Raw genomic sequence first — 18000 nt, 5'->3', positions numbered from 1 at the left:
AAATTTCAACATAGACTTAATTTCAAAAAATGGAGTGTTGATAGTGTAATGAACAGGAATAATGCACTACATACAAGTGGTGTTTTTATAATTGATATATTGTCACACGATGAAAATCGGGTGTTTGATCCAGGAGTAAATTAGTAGTCACTTTTGGGGGCCTTGGGGCCACCAGATGTATTTTTGACATAATCTACAGAAGGAAGGTGATTGGCAATGGTCTACTCTACCAGAGAAAACTAGATTCTTGATATGCCCATTGGGGGCATACATCCCCAGACATAGCCACTGTTGGGGCTTCAAATTTCCAAATAATTTCAAGAACCCTACTACTAAAAATGGTGTTAATTTCATGGAAATGAAACATAATGGATGATTAATGATTTGAACAAGTAGAGTAAAGGAGGATATGAATAAATTAATTCCAATGGACCCCATGAAAGACTAGTGTTTTTTATCTGTAGAAAAGATGATATGAACAGAGAATTAAAATGAATGAAACATGAAAATATAAAAAATATCCATTTCAAAAAATCAAGTTTCCAAGCTCCAATAAAAATATTAGATCTATACAATGTGTTTTTGGCTGTAGACCATACAGAAGACCGTAAGAAGGCTGAAAAGCCTGTTATTTCGACCTACATGAAAGAAGATGTCAACTTGGAATGAAAATGTATGCAAATGTCAAAATGTTTCCTACCACAACAAAAATGTTTAGATTCATATATGAAGTTTAAGGCTGCAGACCAAACAAAAACCCAAAGGATAGCTTAAAGAAAGGTTATTGACTCAGTAGTTTACATATTAATTTCAAAGGGTTTTGTTAATTTTAATGTAAAATGGTGACTTTTCACCCCAAAAGGGGTATGGTGCCCATTCAACCACATATATAAGTGGTTAAAAAATATAGATATGAGGGTGAGAAGAAATATAATAGAGACTCTGGCATGATACTATACTATTTTTGAACATTTAATACAATCAGTACTTTTCCTTCGCATATGTGTTGTGAGTTATTTCATTTTCTATAGGCAGTTGTTTGTGATATTATCTAAAGGAGATAAGGTTATTCTTATTCTTACAGTGAATTCTATGTTCCTATATTATAAATTTGGATTAAAAAGATCTACTCGTGGATTGCAATTGTTCCTTGCAGTTCTTCCTTGAATGGTCCCTTAAGGTTAGGGTTAAATTCATTCAGGTGGTTTATGATATATACATTTGGAAGATCTCATAAGAAATGATAACTAACAGATTTACCAAAGGGGGTAGGTTAAAAACTATCTCACAAATCTTACATTAAGTCCTAGGGAAATATAAGACTATGTAGCCCAAATAACAGGAAAGACACTGGTCATTCATAAACAACAACTTTTTACCATATCAATTACCTTTACTTTAAAGCAATAGGAATAGTTGAGTAGGATGTATATAGAATCAATTAGCAATAGTGTATACATATAAATTTTAAGTAAAAATCTCTAATAGCTTTCACAACAACAATTTTTGAACTCATCTAAAGGCCACCTATCCTAGGAACCTATGTCATTCTGAGATAGGGAAGAATTTAGATCAAGATACTCAATCTACTATAAAAAGCATTAGTCATCGAAAGCCACTAGTGAATAGGTATACCCGCCTAGGTCTTGAAGAGCCTAAAGTGAGAGAGTTAGTAACCAAATAGGTTCACTCTAGAAGTTGACCAGGTCAAATTGGAAGGTTTGATCATAGGAGTTGGCATTTCCTTAGAACCCATCCAATCTATTGATTTGAGATCCACCAGGATACTCCAAATATTGAATTAATGGCACATGATATCCTTATCTTTGTTGCATCGAACTTGATAGATAAAATTGCTCGAGCAATTTCCAAAAATTCAGGGTGTCCCTATTGTTGATGCTATGCCTCTTGTTCTCAATACTTCACCACCCATTTCCTCATCCTTATTAGAATCTAGTCATGTTGAACACCTTGTGGCTGAAGATAATTCATATCATCCCTTTCAGCCTCCCACACAACTTGACTTTGATTTTTCTCAACATCTCTCTCTTGTCCAAACAGTTTCTTCATCTCCTCTGTTATATAAAACACCTAAAAAAAGAGGTTGGAAGCCAAAGATTCTTAAAACCCAATAAGAGATTGCAACAAGTATCCAAACTACAATTGTAGATAAGTTTTCACCCCACACAAGACCGAGAAGAACATGTTCTTCTTCTCGGATGCAATGAGGATCATATCTTGGAATGTCAGAGGTTTGAATGCCTCTAACAAGAGGGGATGGATCAAGCACCAATTGGATTTCTCCCAAGCAGACATCATTTTATTACAAGAAACAAAGCTTTCAGATGAAACCTCTCAAAATATTTTTTAAAAATGGACTTTATGGGATTTCATACATATTCCTACAATAGGGGCTTCCAGTGGTATTCTGACCTTGTGGAATACCAGGACAATCAAAGAAAAAACTTTGAGCCAAGGGACAAATTGGCATCTTATTCTTATTGAAATTTTTGATTTGTCCTTTGTTCTCTTTAGTATCTATGGCCCAACAGCTCCTCACGAGAAACATGTTCTTTGGAATACTATAACTTGTCAGATCTAATAGTAGGGAGTTCAGAAAATCATCTTAGGAGGTGATTTTATTGCCATCTTGTCTTAGGATGAGAAACAAGGAGGCAATCCTACAGCATCTAAGGTGATTGAAGACTTTATATCTTTTGTATATGATAATGCCCTTTCTGACATTTCACCTTCTAATGGTCAATTTACATGGACAAATCAGAGAACTTCCCTTTGAATTGCAAGTAGATTGGACATGTTTTTCACTTCACATGAATGGATCCTTCAAAAGTATACTTTCAGCTCTAAAATTCTATCATTCTCTGGATTTGGCCATTTTCCTATCTCATTATGCCTAGATAAACATGAAGTTTCTCATCATAGATCTTCTTTTAAGTTTGAAATAATGTGGTTTCGGCACCCACACTGTCATGCACTACTTCGTCAATTGTGGGTGAGTGCTCCCTTCTGTAGGGGGAACAAAATGTTTCAACTTTATATGAAAATGTAGTTTTTAAAAGCAAATATCAAAGTCTGGAATAGGGAAGTATTCAAAAATATATTTGCAAAAAAAACAAAGGTAGAGAAGGAATTAAAGGACATCATTGAGCTTATCTTTTCTACTAGGATTAATCCAGAAACTTTCTCAAAGCAAAAGCATTTACAAAGATACTGGGAAGAATTGTGCTCTAGAGAGGAGGAATATTGGAGACAAAACTCAAGGGAACTATGGCTAAAAGAAGGGGATAAAAATACTAAATTCTTCCAGGCATTTGCAAAGATTAAGCAAGCTACATCTACTATCTTTTCTATAAATGCCTCTTCTTCAGGGGTAAAATTAACTAATGAACAAGAAATTAGGGAAGAGGGTTAACTCTTCTATAAAAATCTTCTTGCTCCCTCCCCTCCTTTTGTTCCTAAGGAGTTCAGTGTTGACATATTGCTAGACTTCATTCCTTGTCTGATTTCACAGCGTGATAATGATTATCTAATGCAACCTTTCTCTCTTGCTGAATTACAAGAGGTAGTAGTTTTGATAGCTCCTGACAAGTCTCCAGGCCCTGATGGTTTCACCATACTATTCTTTCAAAAGTGTTGGGACATTTTAGGCTTTGATATTTTAATGGATTTGGAGGAGTGAAGACAAAAAGCTTTTATTCTCAAGAACTTCAATTTAACCCATCTTGCTCTTATCCCCAAATCGAATAACCCTCAATCTTTTGCAGATTTTAGGCCTATCTCCTTGTGTAATTCAGTGTACAAGATTTTCACAAAAGCTATCTATCTCCGGTTAAAATCCTTGATACCTAAAGTAATATCTCTTCAACAAGGAGGTTTTGTTCCTAGTAGGGAAACATCAGAAGGTGCGCTTGTGGCTCATGAAGTTTTGCACTTAATTAACTCTTCACAGTCCCCTACTTTTATAGATAAATTAGACATGTTGAAAGCAGATGATAAAGTATGTTGGTCCTTTCTTTTGAGAGTGCTTTAAAAGTTTGGCTTTTCAGATAAGTGGTCCAAATGGATCAAAAACTGCCTCTCTAGGGCACATTTTTAGTTATTGTTAATGGTAATCCTTCTAGTTTTTTTCGAGCCACCCAAGGAGTTTGACTAGGTGACCCACTATCACCTTTTCTCTTCATTATCATGGTAGAAGAATTTAGCAGATTGGTCAATAAGAAGTTGAGTCTGGGTCTCCGGAATGGGGTATGCATCCTTAATACCTAAATTTCTATCACCCACACTTTATTTGCAGATGATACACTTTTATTTGGTTGTTCCAATATACAAGAAGCAAGGCATATTAAGAAAATATTGGACATATATACTTCTAGATCTAGACAGAAAAATCAGTGCACAAAAATCTAAACTATTCATATTCAATACTTCTGAAATGGTGTCTAATAGCATTATCCAAACATTGGGCTTTCCAATGGATTCTCTTCCATCATCATACTTGGGTATCCTTTTCTTTATGGGAGCAGGGAAACCATCTTTTTGGAATTCTGTGATTGACAGATTAAAAAGAAATTTTTTTGTGTGCAAAGCCAGATGGTTATCTTTGTCAAGCAGAATCCTTCCTGTCAAAATTGTTCTAGCTACAATTCCAAACTACTACATTTCAGTCCTTCAAGCCCCGAAATGTATTGTCTCTCATATCGAGAAAATTATTTGAAATTTTATTTGGAAATGTAATATTTCAGAAGATAAAAAGTTCCTTCTTGTGTCTCTCAACAAAATGACTCCGAGCAAATCTACAAGCGAAGTGGGTCTGGACGATCTTTCAAAAAGGAATAAGACCTTTGGGGGGAAGCTAGTTTGGAATATACATGAAAAATCATATGATTTGTGGTGTCAAATTATGCAATCAAAGTATTTAGATACTCCTACCCCTTCACGTATATTTACTATCCTTGATCCTCCATCAAGTTCTGCAGTTTGGAACTTCATGATGGACTCTAGGAATGTGATTACTAGATACTTATCATGGCAAGTACATAATGGGAAAGAAGTCAACTTTTGGCATGATCCATGGAGTGGTCTCCCCCCTCTTAATCTTGAGGAATCCCTAGTAGATGTGATCCCTATATTTACTACTCATTCAGGTTCTCACCTTTATGATTACATAGGTGATCTTGAGAAGCCTTCAAATCGTGTCATTTGGAAGAAGCCAATTCTACTCCCAATATCCCCAAGTCAAAAGGTAAAATTTTCTTTGATTCTCAAGAACCTCGTTATATTTATCTCTAATGGTTTGGACAAATTGATATGGTGCCCTACGAAGAATGAAAAGTACTCTATCAAGGAAGGGTATAAGGCAATTCATCAGATGTCTGTTCAATCCTATTCACAAAGAGCCTACAATTTCTATTGGAATGACGGTGTTCTTCCCAAGGCAGGGATGTTTTCTTGGCTTTCTCTACATAAAAGAATACTCACCAATGAGAGACTTGTTAAATTGAATATTGCACATCCATTTACTTGTGTACTTTGTGGTGAACACAATGAAACGTTAGATCATCTCTTCCTCCAATGTGATTTTGCTCACTATTGTTGGATTTTTGTGCTTGATAAGCTTTCCTTTAGCACCCCTCTTCCAAATAATGTATGGGATTTGTTCCAGTCATGGCCAGTCTTATACTCATCCTCTCTTTTTGCATGTATTTGGGAAGTGATCCCATCCATAGTAGTATGGTCACTTTGGTGGGAAAGAAATAAGCATATTTTTAGAAAGCAAACATCTCCTCTTTCTGATGTATTCAATTATATTGAAAAATCAGTATCAGAACTGGTTAATTCTCATGTTTCAAATAAGTTCAATTCAAATAGGGAATTTATTTCTTGGGATGGTCAAGTTATTAATTGCTCGAAGGGCATCTCTATTCCTGTATCACCTTGTCTTCCAAGAGTGAGAACTAGTAAAATTGATAGAAATAAAGTGAAATGGTGTCCTCCAAATTAAATGCATTTAAAATTGAATTTTGATGGCTCCTCTAAAGGGAACCCGAGTGATGTAGGGATCACACAAGATGTGTTTTTTCTTTGAAATCTGCTTTTATTCCACTGGGTACTAACAACTTTGCAAAGGCATATGCTTTACTTGAAGGCATTCTACTAGTAAAAAAACTTAACATCTCTTATATTCACACTGAAGGCGATTCAACTACTATTATCAACAATTGCAATAAGAGAAATATGGATAATTGGCAGATAAGATATTTACTTGAACAAGCATGCACACTAATTGATACATTTACAAACTTTACCATTTCACATGTGTATAGAGAAGGGAATCGAGTTGCAGATCATTTGGCAAATATGGGAAGTTCCAAGGAGGAACTTAATATGATGGGTCTGAATTTTGATTTCAATTCTTATCCAATTCTCAAGGGGAAAATTTTGGACGATATGGGTATAGGATAATATTACATATAGCTACGCAATGGTCTTTTTCATAATGATATAAATTGGTATGTGTGGTATTATAAGTGCAGGGTCATGTGGTTTTGTTGTATCTGTATGTTGTGAATGGATGTCGATTTGAGAAGCATGCTGGATTATAAATTGGATAAATGCATAAGTGAGATAGATTGTGGACTGCTATGTAAATGTGTACAGCTCTCATGATGTTTTGGTTCATACTACACCTTGTTCAATATATTCTAGAAAGCATTCGATACTGGGGGATGTTTTGTGGCACTCAGTATTTTGTACATTATCAGATATTGTATTTTTTGGCATATTTTGTTGGCATTTCAATAGAAAGGAGATTGTTGGCATCTCAATAAGGTTATTGAGAAGGTTGTTGGAGATTATTGATATAACTGAAGAAGGATGATTACTGTCTTAATAATATTATTTTGTCATTGATGTCAAGAAATTGATTTTCTTATTCAGTATGATGTTGCCATATCTTGAGAAGTATGTTTTGATGAGTATTAAGAGGTCAGTAAGTGACATAGAAAGAATGTGATAATGAAGGGGAGAGATAAGTTATTCAATGGGCAACTATTACCAAGTTAGATAATGATGAGATCATGTTGTTTTGATTGTTTTGATATCCTACATATGTTGTTGATTGTAAGTTTAATACTGTACTATGTCACCGAGCAAAGAACCTAGTGTTGGCATTTGGCATTATAACAGACAATGGGAGATTGTTGGCATTTCAATAAGGATATTGAGAAGGTTGCTGATGATTATGGATATGACTGATTAAGGATGATTTACTGTCTTGATATTATTATTTTGTCATTGATGTCAAGAAATTGATTTTATAATTCAGTATGATGTTGCCACATCTTGAGAAGTATGATTTGAAGAGTATAAAGATGTCGGTAAAAGACATAGAAAGAATATGATGAATAAGGGGATGAATAAGTTATTCAATGGGAAACTATTACCGAGTCAGACAATGATGAGATCATGATGTTTAGATTGTTTTGATATCATACATATGTTATTAATTGAAAGGTTAATACTATACTATGTTACCGAGCAAAGAACCTAGTCGGTAAACCCTAAGGAACCTAGTCGGTAAACCCTAAGGTTATCGCTATCAGTTAATGAAGGCGGAAAGTCTACTGAGTGAAGTTTAGTATTTAACGAGTTATTACTGAGTTGTAACTGAGCTATAACAGAATACATTAAATCTTTACATGCGTTATTTAATGAAGGAAGCTGATGAGCTGGAACTGATTAAATGATTGGTATGTCATGCATGAAGTTTGTTAATGAATCTATGGCAAAGGAAAATCAACATGAAGATCTACAGTGCAAATTGAACTGCATTACCCTAGCACAAGTTCCAAGAAATGTATGCAAGTTCCTAGGCAGGGTAAAATGTTTTTAGATTGAAGGATACATTGAACCTGGACAAGATTGAAGATCTGATGGATATGATTGATCATGGGAAATGTGATCAAGGAGATTAAGTGGTTAGCTAATTGTTTATAAATAGGGAACTATTAATAAACAATGTATGCGGGCAAATGTATGCATAGGGATGCTACATAGTGATTACCGAGCACAGAAGCTTGAAGACCTATTTGAATAACAAAGTATAGAAGCCTAGCAGATGGACAAGATTAGTTCTATGTCTAGATTGTATTAAGAAAATAAGAATCTGCTTTATCATTTTAGATGTGAAGTTGTAGATAGATTTTTATTACTGTTATTTTGTGAAGTGACAGAAAATCTCTTAACCGAGTGGACTTAACAGTCTTATTTGTAAAACCCTCTAGCAAGGTGACATTCTGATTGAGTGTTTGAAATCCTTTAACAAGGTCACTTCTAACAAGGTGAAGATCCTAACAGATTTGAGGGAAATCCCTTAACCGGGTCACATCTAGCAATGTGTTTGTAATCTTTAACGAGATTTGCTTTTAACCGAGCATACTCTAGAAGAGTATATTTCTTAGTGGGTCCAAAATCCCATAGTGGTTTTTCCCTATTTGGGTTTCCACATTAAATCTGGTGTTATGAGGTTTATGATGTTTATATGCTTTTGAGTTTGCATGTTTAGCAGTTTTGGTTATATTACTGAAGTATATGTTACCGAGGTTGAATCTAATGTTTTTATGGAAGATTAAGTTTGTATGATTCACCCCCCCTCTCATCTTGTTGGCTATTGTATCTGTACTTACATTAAGTATCAGAACTGTCAATTAGTATCAGAGCTTTGGACTCCAGAAGAAAAGTTTAAAGGTACTTGAGGCAAAGATCCAAAGATATATGAGAGGAATGCACCGAAGCTAAACAAGTCAAGTTTCTCTACATGGCAGGAAAGGATGAAGTTGCACCTATCAGGAATTGGAGAATATGTTGTATATTATTTGGAGAATGCTTTCATTACACCGAGCACCTATCCATTGACTATGGAAGAGATAAAAGCAAAGCAAGAACATATTCAAGCAATGATTGAAATAACATCTGCATTGACCGATTCAAAGTTTAATGATCTAGAAGGATGTAATGATGCAAAGGAAATGTGGGACAAGCTCATATCTATATATGGTAGTGATGAACATGTTCAAAGAGAAAAAGTGGATAGTCTAAGAGGGCAACTTGAATCTATGAGGATGAATGAAGGTGAGAACATAATTCAGTACAGTACAAGACTAAAGGAGATTGTCAATCAAATCAAAGGAGCAGGTGGAACCATTGAAGAAAAGGATATAACAAGTAAGTTTTTAAGAACCTTTCTACCAGCTTATGCAATCCAAGTCTCTGCAATCAATGAATTAAGGTTTGTACCTAATATGCTAGTTTCTTTAGATGCTACTATTGGTAAGCTACATGCATTTGAGTTAAGTAATTTTGATAACAGTGGATCTTTGGTAAATAAAGTTGAATCTACATTTAGTTCTTTTCATCTTGATGAATCTAATGATTACAATGAAAGAAAGTATAAGTACTCTGAAGGAGATCATAGTGAAGCAAGTAAAAGATTTCGTAAGAACATGGAAGAAGTACACAAACTGTATGAAGAAATTAGAAAGCAGGAAGAGTTTGAAGCACTATTAGCCAGAAGGTTACCGAGAGGCAAAGGTAAGTATAAAGGAAAACTACCTTTGAAATGTTTGAATTCTGATAAAATAGGACATATGGCTTCTAACTGTCCTGACAAAGAATCTACTGAAAAGCGAGATTACCGCGATGACAGACAGAAAGATAATCATTATAGAGGACACCGAGACTTCAAAAGAAGAGATAGAAAGACATGCTTAATAGCTGATGAGGAATCCAATGATGATAAATCAGATGAAACTGATACAGAGGAAGTAGTTTATGTGGCTATCAAAGATGGATCAGATGAAGAAAGGTATGAAGAAAAATCCCTAATATCTCACATAAATACTAATGATTCTTAGATCATAGATACTGGATGCTCACATCATATGACAAGTGATAAACACAAGTTTGTTATGTTAGAAGATTATGATGGAGGCTATGTAAGATTTGGTAATGATGCACCATGTCTGGTGAAAGGTAAAGGATCTATAACACTTCTTGACAATGCAAGATGCAATGATGTTTATTGGGTTGAAGGTTTGAAATACAATTTGTTGAGTGTAGCACAGCTAAACAACACAGGTTACTAAATAGAATTTCAAAAAGGAATTGTCAAGGTTCATGACAAGCATGGAAAATTAGCTGCTACCAGGACACAAACAAGAGGTAACACATTTCACCTTGACTCAACTCGGAACAAGTGTTTGTATGCAAAGATAGATGATACCTGGTTATGACATAAAATGTTTTGCCATGTAAATTTTGATAATCTGATCAAAATAAGTAAGAAGCACTGAGTAAGAGGTCTACTGAGTCTTGAAAAACCTAAGAATGCTATGTGTTGAGGATACCAGATAGGTAAGATGACAAGATCAAGCTTTACAAGTAAGTCTTACACTTCTAAGGGAATTTTAGATCTTGTGCACACTGATCTTTGTGGTCCTATGAAAGTTCAAAGTTATTATGGTGATAAATATTTCATATTATTTGTGGATGACTATTCAAGGATGATGTCGGTAATGTTTTTAAGAGAAAAATCAGAAGCTTTTCAAATGTTTAAATGGTACAAGGCTAGAGTTGAAAATGAAACAGGAAGACAACTGAAATGTCTTAGATTAGATAGAGGAGGACAGTTCACATCTAATGAGTTCAACTTATTCTGCAATGATCATGGTATTAAAAGACAAGTCTATGCACCGAGAACTCCATAGAAAAATGGAATAGCTAAGAGAAGAAATAGATCTATTGTGGATTGTGCTAGAATGTTGATGATTGAAAAGAAAGTGCCACAAACATTTTGGAGAGAAGCAATAAGCACAATAGTTTACACCCTGAACCAAGTACAATAGAAGAAGGTACTTTGAAGACACCATCTGAAATCTGAAATGACAAGAAACCTAATGTAAGTTATTTCAAAATCTTTGGAAGTAGATGTTATGTACACAAAGATGATAGAAATGGCAAGTTTGATCAGAAAAGTGAAGAAGGAACATTTCTAGGTAATTCTTCTAGAAGCAAATCATTTAAATGTTTGATCAAATCATCTAACAAAATAGTAGAAAGTGCAAATGTGAAAATTGATGAATTTGCAGAAATAAATGATGAAGGAAATTCCAAGGAACCAGAAGATTATGATGAATTTGTCTATGTTCAACCGATAAGTCTTACCAAGAAAACTGTTGAAGAAAATGAAGAGGATATCCAGTTACCGAGTGATGGAGAAGATCATACAGAGCCTACCGAGCCTGTATTAGCCAAGTATGTCAGAAGAAATCATGCACCAAGTTAGATTATAGGAGATAAGGATGAGCCAGTGATGACAAGGAACAAACTGAGACAGAACACATGTCTGATATCTAAATTTGAGCCGAGAATAGTGAAAGAGGCATTTAATAGTGAAGATTGGATAAATGCTATGACAGAAGAGATTGATCAAATCAAGAAGAATGACACATGGACTCTAATCCCAAGACCAAAGGACAAAAATGTAATCGGTACAAAGTGGATTTTTAGAAACAAGCTAAATGAAAAAGGTGAGGTCATTCAAAATAAAGCAAGACTAGTTTGCAAAGGTTATGCTCAAGAAGAAGGAATTGATTATGGTGAAACTTTTGCACCTGTGGCTAGACTTGAAGGAGTAAGAACATTGTTGGCATATACTGCTTTCAAAAACTTCAAGGTATATCAAATGGATGTCAAATCTGCATTTCTGAATGGAATATTAGAAGAAGAAGTTTTTATTGAACAACCTGAAGGATTTGTTGAAGACAATAATAAAGATCAGGTATGTAAATTAAACAAAGCATTATATGGTTTGAAACAAGCACCTAGAGCATGGTATGAAAGATTGCACTCTTATTTGATTAAGATTGGTTTTATAAGGACAAGTGAGAATAGCAATATGTACATGAAGAATGATGAAAATGGAATACTGATCTCAGCCATATTTGTTGATGATATTATATTTTGTGGAAATGACTCCTTATGCAAGAACTTTGGAAATGAAATGAGCAAATAATTTGAGATGTCATTAATCGGTGAGATAAAGTATTTTATAGGTTTACAGATACTACAAATGAAAAATAAGATTTTCATTACTCAATCCAAGTACATAAAGGAAATCTTGAAGAAATTTGGAATGGAGGATTCAAAACTAGTAAGTACTCCTATGACTACCAACTGTAAATTATCAAAGAATGATGATTCTGCATCTGTTGATGAGACACTTTACCCATCCATGATTGGAAAGATACAATATGTTGTTCACAGCAGACTAGACATAGTACATGCAGTAGGTATATTTGCAAGATTCTCTGCAGATCCTAAGCAAACACACATGACAGCAATCAAAGGAATTTTTAGTTACTTGAAAGGCACAAAGGATTATGGCTTAGTATATCAGAAAGGAAATGATTTTGATTTAAAAGTTTATACTGATGCTGATTGGGCAGGCAACATTGATGACAGGAAAAGCACAAGTGGAGGAGCTTTCTTTTTAGGAGAAAGACTAGTGAGTTGGCTTAGCAAGAAACAAGGATGTGTTTCACAGTCAACAGCAGAAGCTGAATACATTGTTGCAACATTGAATTGTACTAACATAGCATGGATCAAACAATTATTGGAAGGTATAAATGCAAAATTTACCAAGCCAGTAACTATATTCTATGACAATACTAGTGCCATTCACATTTCAAAAAATCTTGTTATGCACTCTAAGACAAAGCACATCTCTATCAAATATCATTATCTTAAAGAAGAAGCTCAAGAGAAGAAAGTGGTGTTGGAGTATGTTAGCACAAAGGAACAAATAGCAGATATCTTCACCAAACCACTACCAAGGGACACTTTTGAGTATCTCAGAAGTAAGTTACGGGTCCTACCCCTATCTTCCATTCATTGACCAAGTTCAGTGAAAGCATCAATTCGATGACTCTATCGAATATATTTTAAGAGTTGATGTTGATTTCCACAATTTAGGATGTTTTCTAAAGGTGTGCAGGAAATAATACAGGAAACAATACAGGGAACAAGAATTAAAGACAAAATGCTCTAACTGAGACTCAGTTGATACACATTACAACAGGAATTCACTTCATGCAGGAAGAAATTATGTTTTAGTTCTTTACTTTTTGGCATTGTTGTCAAAGGGGGAGAAGATTAAAAAAAAAGATTGAAGAAAAGAGGAGAAGTCTAATGTATGGGGGAGAATTCTGATGACAGGAAGAGAGCATTTCAGCATTTCAGAATCACAGCAATCTGATTTTTTTTAAGGTCAAATCAATTGGTTTTGCCATCAATGCCAAAGGGGGAGATTGTTGGCATTTGGCATTATAACAAACAATGGGAGATTGTTGCAATTTCAATAAGGATATTGAGAAGGTTGTTGATGATTATGGATATAACTGATTAAGGATGATTTGCTGTCTTGATATTATTATTTTGTCATTGATGTCAAGAAATTGATTTTCTAATTCAGTATGATGTTGCCATATCTTGAGAAGTATGATTTGAAGAGTATAAAGATGTTGGTAAAAGACACAGAAAGAATATGATGAATAAGGGGATGAATAATTTATTCAATGGGAAACTATTACCGAGTCAGACAATGATGAGATCATGATGTTTAGATTGTTTTGATATCATACATATGTTATTAATTGAAAGTTTAATACTATACTATGTTATCGAGCAAAGAACCTAGTCGGTAAACCCTAAGGAACCTAGTCAGTAAACCCTAAGGTTATCGCTATCGGTTAATGAAGGCGGAAAGTCTACCGAGTGAAGTTTAGTATTTACCGAGTTATTATCGAGTTGTAACCAAGCTATAACAGAATACATTAAATGTTTACATGTGTTATTTAATGAAGGAAGCTGATGAGCTAGAACTGATTAAATGATTGGTATGTCATGCATGAAGTTTGTTAATGAATCTATGGCAAAGGAAAATCAGCATGAAGATCTACAGCATAGATTGAACCGCATTACCCTAGCACAAGTTCCAAGAAATGTATGCAAGTTCCTAGGTAGGGTAAAACATTTTCAGATCGAAGGATACATTGAACCTGGACAAGTTTGAAGATCTGATGGCTATGATTGATCATGGGAAATGTGATCAAGGAGATTAAGCGGTTAGCTAATTGTTTATAAATAGGGAACTGTTGATACACAATGTATGCGGGCAAATGTATGCACAGGGATGCTACATAGTGATTACCGAGCACAGAACCTTGAAGACCTATTTGAATAATAGAGTATAGAAGCCCAGCAGATGAACAAGATTAGTTCTATGTCTAGATTGTATTAAGCAAATAAGAATCCGCTTTAGCATTTTAGATGTGAAGTTGCAGATAGATTTTTATTACTGTTATTTTGTGAAGTGATAGAAAATCTCTTAACCGAATGGACTTAACAGTCTTATTTATAAAACCCTCTAGCAAGGTGACATTCTGATTGAGTGTTTGAAATCCTTTAACAAGGTCACTTCTAACAAGGTGAAGATCCTAACAGATCTGAGGGAAATCCCTTAACTGGGTCACATCTAGCAATGTGTTTGTAATCTTTAACAGGATTTGCTTTTAACCGAGCATACTCTAGAAGAGTATATTTCTTAGTGGGTCCAAAATCCCATAGTGGTTTTTCCCTATTTGGGTTTTCACGTTAAATCTGGTGTTATGAGGTTTATGATGTGTATATGCTTTTAAGTTTGCATGTTTAGCAGTTTTGGTTATATTACTGAAGTATATGTTACCGAGGTTGAATCTGATGTTTTTATGGAAGATTAAGTTTGTATGATTCACCCCCCCTCCTCTCACCTTGTTGGCTATTGGATCTGTACTTACATTAAGTATGAGAAATATCACCTAGTTGGTAAACCCTAAGGTTATCGATATCAGTTAAAGAAGGCAGAATGTCTACCGAGTGAAGTTCAGTATTAACCGAGTAACAACCGAGTTATAGTAGATCGCATTGGATGAATAAAAGCATTATTTAATGAAGTATGTTGATGAGCTGGAGATGAATAAATGATTGGTATATCACACAAGAAGTTTGTTAAGGATCTATGGAAATGGAAAATCAAGAGGAAGATCTATAGCACAGATTGAACTGCAATAACCTAGCACATGTTCCAAGGAAGGAATGCAAGTTCCAAGGTGAGGTAAAAAGTTTTTCTGATTGAAGGATACATTGAACCTAGTCAAGTTTGATGATTCGATGGCTAAGATTGATCATGGGAAATGTGATCAAGGAGATTAAGCGGTTAGAAATTGTTTGTAAATAAAGAACTATTGATGAACAATGTATGCATAATGATGCTACAGTAATGTTTACCAAGCACAGAAGCTTGAAGATCTGATTGAAGAACAGATTGAGAAGCCCAACAAGCCCAACAAGGGACAAGATAAGTCTTATGACAAGATTGTTTTGAGAAAATAGAATCTTCTTTAGCATTTCAGATGTGAAGTTGCAGATATATTTTATTACTGTTATTTATTTTGTAAGTGATAGAAAATCTCTTAACCGAGTGGACCTAACAGTCTTATTTGTAAATCCTCTAGCAAGGTAACATTCTAGTTGAGTGTTTGAAATCCTTTGACAAGGTCACTTCTAACAAAGCGCAAGATTCTAACAGATCTGAGGGAAATCCCTTAACCGGGTCACCTCTAGCAATGTGTTTGTAATCTTTAACAGGATTTTCTTTTAACTGAGCATACTCTAGAAGGGTATATTTCTTAGTGGGTCCGAAATCCCACAGTGGTTTTTCCCTATTTGGGTTTCCACATTAAATCTGGTGTTATATGTGTTGTGATGTTATCTGTTCATGAGTTTGAATGTTTTATAGTTTTGGCTATATATTCTAAAGTATAAGATATCGAGGTTGAATCTGTTGAATATATTGAAGATTAAGTTTTTATGATTCACACCCCCCCCCCCTCTCTCATCTTATTAACTATTGGCATCAGAGCTTTACGATTTGAGATTTAAATCTCACAACCTTTCTATGTATTGCAGAGAAAGGATCGGAGTTTTTCTTATTGGTTCTTTTCTCCGGGAACTCTTTGAATCAGCTTTATATAAATAAAATATATTAAGTGGCACTACCACCTTTTTATTAAAAAAAAAAAAGATATTACTGTCATACAATAACATGTCCAGGAAAGGGTATAATCTATAGCTTTACTAAGGATCCCTCAACACAATACATGTTCCCCCATATCTCACTTAAATCAAATTTTAGTCATTAATTGAATAGAAGTAGTAAACAAGATACACCATATAAAAAATGTATATTAATAATCTTAGAAACCCTTAAATTCTTTACATTTAAGAAACATGCACATATTCAAGGAGACAATTGCAAATCATGCACACATAAGGTGTTTTTCATATTAGATTCAATCTTAATAGAAAAATAACATATAAAATGCTTAAACTCATATATGAAATTTGTTCTACAACACTGAACAATATTCTCTTTATTGAACATCTCCAAAAATCACAAAACTTTCAACTCGATCTAATCTGACTATCTTTCTATAAATTTTGAAAATTTCAAAATCCTTTTTAATACATTAGAAGTTTACAATATTTTAACTTTTCAATTACAAAATGGATTTGGTAACTTGTGCGCATTACAATCTCTAATTTAGAGTTTGGAATATATCAAAAAACATTTGCTTGATAATGTAGTGCTCCAATCCTAGTGCTTGATCCATTTAAATGGGCCAAAAAATATTGCACCACTTCAAAATTACAAAAAACTAGGTCATCTAATAAATTGGATTTGAACTGACTAAAATTTGATGGCCGATTGAAATGCATAAATGAATTATTCTCCATATTTATCTTCCCATGTCATATATGTTCTCCCATCAAGTCATTTGAACTCTTCAATTTTGACAATTTTGTCATCGTGACTAGCATATTTAGCATCCAAAATTGCTCTTGCATCCTTATTAAAAATATCACATAGAATCTCTAGGGAATTCATCTCATATAATATTGAATTCACCAATCCCATGTTCATTTCACTATTATTACAAATAGAGGATATCACCTTTAAACTAACATTACTGAATTTTGACTTCCAGTACGCTAGGATTTTATCCTAAACCATATCATCTTTGATGGAAAGCGTCACTTTTCTCTCAATCAAATCAACTATCTTCCTCTCTCAATTAATTTTGAGCTTTAGCATGTATGTAACAACTTCCTCCAAGGCCTCCTTCATCTCAACAACATTCTTCAACTCTACAAGCTTCTCAGGATCATACTTTAATACCTTAACAATCTTTTTTATTATTGTAGTTCTGGGCATCCACATGCTTCTGATATCCTTGAGATTATCTGAGTCATGATAATGTTTGGCAAATGAAATTTGAGGTCTTCATAAGCTTTTAAAGCTTCATTTACTTTCCTATTTATTTTATTCAACCCATGGTGAACCAGGTATGAAACGATTTTGCTCATAATCTACATTTTATCTTTCTCTATTTCTTGCACTTGCTTCTTTAATTCCTTACTATCAAAGAGAAAAGCCTCTATATCTAATGACAAAGCCTTCACAGAACAAGAAGGACTTGAGAATATTGGAATAGGGGCACTAGAGGATTCCATTTCCTTCTCTTCATATGTCCTTAGCTTTATCAAAATCTCCATGTATCTATGTTGCAAACTATTATGATCTTGTTATAATTTATTAGAAATTTCCTTGTTGAAGAGTTCAATATTGACAACCAAAGATTCAACTTCAAGAGAAAGAGTCTCTTATACTCTCTTTACTATGATATGTCATTTCAACTTCTTTGTCGTATTTATAATATTAGGCTTGTATATATTAGGTTCCAGTGCCCAAATTGCATGATTATCGAAACTAAGACTAAACCCTAACCCAAAGCATGTTTTCTCAGTTGAATCCTCAATGGTATA

This window comes from Cryptomeria japonica, chromosome 4 (assembly GCF_030272615.1).
Source record: "Cryptomeria japonica chromosome 4, Sugi_1.0, whole genome shotgun sequence".
Taxonomy (NCBI): Eukaryota; Viridiplantae; Streptophyta; class Pinopsida; order Cupressales; family Cupressaceae; genus Cryptomeria; species Cryptomeria japonica.
Note: the sequence above shows the minus strand (reverse complement) of the source record.